The sequence below is a fragment of the Crinia signifera genome, chromosome 2, assembly GCF_055691185.1.
Source record: "Crinia signifera chromosome 2, ASM5569118v1, whole genome shotgun sequence".
NCBI lineage: Eukaryota > Metazoa > Chordata > Amphibia > Anura > Myobatrachidae > Crinia > Crinia signifera.
The window spans coordinates 245,610,850-245,619,124 of NC_139218.1; positions in this window are offsets into that span (position 1 = coordinate 245,610,850).

Sequence of the window (8,275 nt, forward strand, 5' to 3'; positions counted from 1 at the left end):
TACTCCCCAAGAATGATGGGAATCCCACTGACACACTGATCACAAAAATAAAGGGAACACTAACATAACACATCCTAGATCTCAATGAATTAAATACTCATTAAATAATTTGTTCTTTACATAGTTGAATGTGTTGACAACAAAATGACACAAAAATGATCAATGGAAATCAAATTTATTAACCCATGGAGGTCTGGATTTGGAGTCACACTCAAAACTAAAGTGGAAAAATACACTACAGGCTGATCCACCTTTGTTGTAATGTCCTTAAAACAAGTCAAAATGAGGCTCAGTAGTGTGTGTGGCCTCCACATGCCTGTATGACCTCCCTACAATGCCTGGGTATGCTCCTGATGAGGTGGCGGATGGTCTCCTGAAGGATCTCCTCCCAGATCTCCTCCCAGACCTGGACTAAAGCATCCACCAACTCCTGGACAGTCTGTGGTGCAATGTGGTGTTGGTGGATGGAGCGAGACATGATGTCCTAGATGTGCTCAATTGGATTCAGGTCTGGGGAACGGGCAGGCCAGTCCATAGCATCAGTGCCTTCATCTTGCAGGAACTGCTGACACACTCCAGCCACATGAGGTCTAGCATTGCCTTGCATTAGGAGGAACCCAGGGCCAACCGCACCAGCATATGGTCTCACAGGGGGTCTGAGGATCTAATCTCGGTACCTAATGGCAGTCAGGCTACCTCTGGCGAGCACATGGAGGCCCTCCCACACCATTATTGACCCACTGCCAAACCGGTCATGCTGGAGGATGTTCCAGGCAGCAGAACGTTCTCGTTGGCATCTCCAGACTCTGTCACGTGCTCAGTGTGAACCTGCTTTCATCTGTGAAGAGCACAGGGCAACAGCTTGCACTGATGTGCCATTCTGGATAAGCTGCACTACCTGAGCGACTTGTGTGTGTTGTAGACTCCGTTTCATGCTACCACTAGAGTGAAAGCACAGCCAGCTTTCAAAAGTGACCAAAACATCAGCCAGAAAGCATAGGAGCTGATAAATGGTCTGTGGTCACCACCTACAGAACAACTCCTTTATTGGGTCTGTCTTGCTAATAATTTCCACCTGTTATCTATACCATTTGCACAAAAGCATGTGAAATTGATTGTCAATCAGTGTTGCTTCCTAAGTGTACAGTTTGATTTCACAGAAGTGTGATTGACTTGGAGTTACATTGTATTGTTTTAGTGTTCCCTTTATTTTTTTGAGCATTGTGTATATATATATATATATATATATATACATGTATGCTGTTTTGACAAAAGCCTGAATAAAGGCTGAAACGTTAACCTGCAAAGGCAAGCGTTAGTCTCCATTATTTTAGACCCCAGTGCCGCGGTCCTTCCTGTGTTTGTTCATTGACCCAGCTGCTGCAGGGTTTTTACTGAAGGCACGGGGCACAAAGAATCTGCTGGAGCTGAGTGCCGGCTACCCCGACTATCTGAATATATATATATATATATATATACACACACACCTATATGTATACAGATGTGTGTGTGTGCTCCCACATAACAACACAAATACTTACATGTTTAACATTCTTAACTGTTTACAGGTACAACTCGTTTTATTAGAATATTGCTGTATTAAAATTTATATTTCAGATATCCAGAATCAGCCACTTTATACTATTCAGTTTCCGGGTATCTTAACTAGTATCATTATGTTTCTTATTATATTGTATGATAGATATTGCATGGCATACACAAACATAAGCACTCAGAGAGTTACCAATAAACAATTATATATAAAAACTGAAATAAATGTCACCCAGCGTTTATTCTGTAAAAGTCTCCAAATTCATATGGAACAGCAGGAACAGTAGGAGGTCAGACCTGTGTAGACAGTCTCCCAAAGTACATAGCAAATAAAATTACAAATGTAATCTCATGAAACACCAATACAAGGCAAAGCAGCTAGCAGATGGACTGCAGTAGATAATGGTGTCCTAAGTCCAGCTTCCCATTCTGATATAAGGGGGTGATTCAGGTTGGTTTGCAAAAGCAAACTCCTTCTTTAATGGACAAAACCATGTGCACTGCAGTGGGGCAGATGTAACATATGTAGAGAGAGTAACATTTGGGTAAGTTATTTCGTTTCTGTAAATACTGGCTACTTTATTTTTACACTGCAATTTAGATTTCAGTTTGAACAGACCCCACCCAAATCTAACTCTCTCTGCACATGTTACATCTGCCCCTCCTGCAGTGCATATGGTTTTGTCCATTAGAGAGAGATTTTGCGAGCCAACCTGAATTAGGGCAAAGGAGAAGATAATGCCAGGACAGCAGCATAGTCAATGGATAAGTGTCCAAATAAAATGCATTTTAGTCAGATGTCTAGAAGCGATGCATTCAACATCCTAGTGGACAGAATGGCGGCAGTCACAATAATGATGCTAGCATCCCATATAGCAGCAGGAGACCGGTGGCAGAATGCCAACATCGATGAGGATGCTGGCACCGGAATCACGGAGGCCATTATCCTGAAAGTAAGTATGCAGGAAGCTGTAGCGTTAGGTCGTGAAAGGTGGAGGATGCTGTTGTCGGTAATATGACAACCGATACTCCCATAGCCGGTCATCCGTATGTATCCCATATGGAAGAGTTGTCAATCTTTGCAAGCATCAAGTAAAAAAATAGAACACTGTCATAATCCGTACCCTCGTGGCACATCCCATAATTTGAGATATTTCTTTGTGCAATATGATTTTTTTACCCTTACCTCTGATCTAGCTCTTCCCCTGGATAGACTCATACGAAATCTATAATACTCAAGCCAATGACTGATATCCATGAAGTAATAACTTAATTTACATTAAGTAAGGGAAATGCAGAGCACTACCATTCAAGGATAAACATTTCATTGCGTCTCCCCTTCCACGCACTAGAACTACTTTCCACTCTGAAAACTGATCTCCTACTGTATATCAGTTATTATTATTTTTTATCTGCTTATTCTTCTGAATCAGAACTGTTAAACCATAGCCAAATCGATTTAATCTTTCAGCAAACTAGGCAGCCGAAAGAGCCATGTCCAGCCCATAATATTGCTTGTCTGCACATTGGTTACATTATATATAGGTTCTCCAAAGCCATAATTGTTTTTCAGCATTGTTTTTCTATGGACTGTGTCCTCTCTTCGTCACAACCCAATGTGCAGAATGTGTAATGTTCTCATTTTGATGTAGCCAGAAAGTATAGCAGCATAAAAATTTACATGTTAATTATCTGAGCATCACTAAGCTGGATCCGATGAATACATTGGACTGTAGAAAATGGAGTTAATCTACATTTACACTTTCCTACTGGCTGTCATATAGGATGTGATGTCTACAGAGGTGTTAGCACTGGGCATACAGTACATAATAGCAGATAAAATGGTTCACACTACAATTGATAGTACTATTAAATGCTTAGGAAATGCTTGATGAGAGAACACTATAGTACAAAAAGAATTGCTATATATGTAATGGTACTGTAGTGCATATTTCCATATGTCATATTAACAGTAAATGTTTCAACATTATCACTCCATGAAATTAGCTTATTTTAAGCACTAAGAGGAGATGTACAGTACAGCACTATGCCTTGGGGAGTGATAAAGTCGGGAGAGGTAAAGTGGAGGGAGAAACCAGCTCCAAACTAACAGCTCCCACCTAACTAGGATTACAGTACCGTAAGCATCAGAATAAAATCAACTTACTGGGATATTTTTTATTTTTTTAATATATTCGTGTATGTGGAATTGATTCTGATGCTTAAAGTACTGTAAAGGTCCAAACACACTGGGTGAAACACACTGAGCAGACACACTGAGCGGTTTTCGCCCTTTTTACCAATTTTCCCGTGAGTGGACGACTTACCATAGCAGGACACTTTGGAATGCAGTCCACCCTGTCACTCATCTGCTGGTAATACCAGCAGATGAGCGGCCGGGCCAGCGGTGATGCAGGAGCACGCATCAGCACTCACCGTTCATCGCTGCACTGTACATGCTGGGCAGCTTTCGATCTGAAAGCCAATCAAGCGAGTAAACTTGGTGACTTTCAGATCAAAGTCGCCCAGTGTGTATGGGCCTTATTCCTGTTATACAAGTTTTTCCCACTGATATTATATGTTGCACATATGTTGCTCTGTTCGCCCTGTGCTTAATGCTGCAATTTTCATAGTGTTGGTTGTACAGTATTACTAGGTTACTCTGATGAAGGGACAGGTGCACAGAGGGGTGTGTCTTCCTTGATGACATTATCAGACCGAGACTCTCTGTTGGATTTTTCTGGCCACTATAAGTTTATTCTTGATTCTTATGAAAGTTACTTACACTGAAATGTTAATCTCAGAAAACCGCCTTCTGAAGTTATTTTATTTGTAAGTCCCACGAGTGCTGCTCTTTTTCTGCCGTTTTGTTACAGTATATATATATATATATATCCTTTATATTTCACTGTCACTGTATCATTTGTTGTTACACCATTTACCTGTCCTGACGAAGGGGGAGACCCCGAAACATTGGCGCTTTATGACTGAATAAACCAGTCCACTCTTCACCAAATTGAGAGTCCCTGAGTGCCCTTTCCTTATATTTAAAAAATCTTAGATTTTTATTCCCATATTTTGTTAGTGACAAGTAACATTTGTTTTAGCATGAGCTCCTAACTGCCATGTTACAGGCTGTGTGGCCCATTTATCAACAAGTGATACAACTTTATGTGAATGATAAAACCACTCAAACTGTCATTTTTCAAACAAATAACAGTATAGAACTGATTAGCTGGATCACTATTTATCATGCGCAACAAGTTTTTATTCACTCATTGATAAATGAGCCACTGTGTTTAAAAAAAAAACAGGAGCAGATTGGTTGGTACTTTATCACTCTGCAAAGCTTAGTACATCTGCCCCTAGCTCATCATTGTAGGTCCTAATTTCAAATAAAATGTATATGTTATCCCAATCACTAACTGTTGAAAGACAAAATCTACACCAATGCCTAATCAGCAAACTCCCAGACTCTGGAATTAGAAATTCATCTGTATTATCATTTATCCTGGAGCCAGGACCTAGCACAAAACTCATAGTAAGGAATTGCGCAGAACCAGGGATTTAGGGAGTTATTCTGGTTCACTCGGAAAGGCACAATCACTCTCTAATGGACAAACCCATATGCACTGCAGGTGGGGCTGATGTAGTGTTCATTCTAGCACCCTCCATCTTTGAAAACCAATGCAGTTCCTCTTTCCTGTCTAGGGTGTCGCTGTCTGCTGTAGTGCTTCTTGCACACTGTGGTCTGTATATCAGCACTGATAAGCAAACCAGACCTCTGCTAGAAACACCAAAGCAGACAGTGACACCCCAGGCAGGGAAGAGGAACTGCATGGGTTTTCAAAGATGGCAGGTGCTAGAATGAACTCTACTGATGTAACATGTGCAGAGAGAGTGAGATTTGGGTGTTTTATTGTTTCTGTGCAGTGTAAATACTGGCTGCTTTATTTTTACACTGCAATATAGATATCAGTTTGAAGTATAAACCCAACCCAAATCTAACTCTCTCTGCACATGTTACATCTGCCCCAGCTGCAGTGCACATGGTTATGTCCATTAGAGAGTGATTGTGCCTTTGCGAGTAAACCATAATAACCCCAACAATGTATTTACATATTCCAACCCCAACAGGCATTATTACTGTGTATAGAATTATATACATTTAATTATCAGCTGTATGGAGCCTGAAACTTGCTCAATGTCATGAATATGCAAATCTACCAACAGGTGCAATTGCTATTTTGTTCATCTTTTCTGTTAAGTGGACCCCACACCTCAGCTTTTTTTTACTTCTAATTTCATATCATTGAATGTCATTTGTTTTAATTGCAATAGGTTGGTTTTGCCTTCTAAATGATTGTGCTTTACAAATACGGGCATACTCGCCAGAATTCCCACACAACCTGCACCTCACAGGCTATTACATAAACCCCAAGTCTTTTGAATGACTTTTTTCAGTTTAATAAACAGTGCAATAAGTGGTGTTACTTTAAGGTGACTCTTTTACTGTATGAATACATGTAGTAAATTAATATGTTAGATTTGCAAACAAAATGATGACATCAGAAATTCTCACTAGTACCTGCTCACATCAATCATGTTGGACAAGAACATAAATATTAAGGTGGTTAAAGGTCTTTTAACCAGCACAATTTATTTCCTACTTTTCCAAATAAACTTTAAGTGATTGGCTCATTGCTATTGCTTACATTGGTATTTGACTTTGCTCCATCAAGTTCTGACATTATTAGTGCCCACCTAGGCCACTGGAACACTCGTCCTCTCAGTTTTAATAAACGGCATCTTCACTTTACAAGTTTTTGAATGCTAAAACAAATATATGTTATTATTCTGGATGCTGCATAATTTAATATGTATTAAAGATTAATTCTTAAATACTACTGAATACTTTTTTATAGAATAATAATGTATTGAACACTTAGGTGGAAATTTACTAAGATGGGAGTTTTTTTCAGATGAGATGTTGCTATATTTGTTCATTTGTATGCATGTGTGGGATAAACTCGACACAACTACGGAACCACTGAAATGCTGCTTGAGATCCTCCGGGTAGCATAAGCTATGAATATTCCTGCTATCGTGTTAATTAGCTAATTAGCAAACAAAATTTTAAAAAATAAATGGTGTGAGGACATTGTGTATTGTATAGAATTGAAACCACCTTAGCAGAGGCATCTTGATGTGGCGGGTGGCTTATAATATATATGCAAATGTGTGTAATTGAGTTTTCTGCATTTTATTATTATGTACAGTGCAGACTTATTACAGTATGCTGTGGGAAAACTTGAGTGTCTTTTCTTGTATATATTAACCCATCTCTTACACACGCTTGTTTTAAACTAATAAATAAATTGTGCAATTTGCACTTTGTATATCAATAGTTAACATCACCAGCTAGAGACATAATTAGACTTTCAGGGGGAAATTTACCAAATTGGGAGTTCTATTTCAGAAGGGATGTTGCTATGGCTAATCAATCAGATAATGTTATCTTCTAGAAGGTGCTAAATACATAAGAAGTAGATTCTGATTGGTTGCCCTTGGCAACATCCCATGTGAAATAGGACTCCCATCTTAGTAAATTTCCCCCTAAGGATCCTGGACTAGGCCGGACACTGGTACCCACAACTTGGTAACCATGTCTATCTGGGAATAAAACTCTTAGCTTCCTCAATATAATGTGTTTGTTTTTTTTATTAACTGGACACCATAGTTGGATGGAGGTACAGTAGGATAATATAAGTTAAAATCCAAAAATCCTACCTTATTTAAATATCCATTTCTCAGCTTCATTCTCCTTTATTTTCTGTGTTACCTTTTCAATCTGACAACAATATTCAAGAGAATTGTTGTTTTGTGATTCTGGGCCAGATTCTCTAAGCTTCAAAAGTGATCAAATCCAGAGTGATAAACAGCCAGCCAATTAGCTCCTACCTGCCATGTCACAGACTGTGTTTGAAAAATGTCAGGCAGGAGCTGATTGGCTGGCTGTTTATCACTCTCCATTTTATCACTTTTGAAGTTTAGAGAATCTGGCCCAGAGTGCGCAAAAAAAGACTTAGTGGTACTGTGCCAGCGTGGTCAGGGGGGTTGTCAGGGGCGTGGTCATATGACACTAGGGGGAGTGGTTGGAATATTGCACACCAAAGGCACACGGCCAAAATGTACACAGTAATCCCTGTTATGTGTCACACACCCAATACATATGACCCATGCCATAATGCCCGTTACACATTATGCCCCACACCATAATGCTCATTGCACCGCACAACTGATGCCCATTACTAATATGCTTCCACAGTGCCAGATATGCCCCCAGTGCCAGATATCATATTCCCCCACAGTGCCACACATATGCCCCCAGTGCCACACATATGCCCCCAGTGCCAGATATCATATTCCCCCACAGTGCCACACATATGCCCCCAGTGCCAGATATGCCCCCACAGTGCCACACATATGCCCCCAGTGCCAGATATCATATGCCCCCACAGTGCCACACATATGCCCCCAGTGCCAGATATCATATGCCCCTACAGTGCCACACATATGCCCCCAGTGCCAGATATGCCCCCACAGTGCCACACATATGCCTGCAGTGCCAGATATCATATGCCCCCACAGTGCCACACATATGCCCCCTGTGCCAGATATCATATACCCCAACAGTGCCACACATATGCCCCCAGTGCCAGAT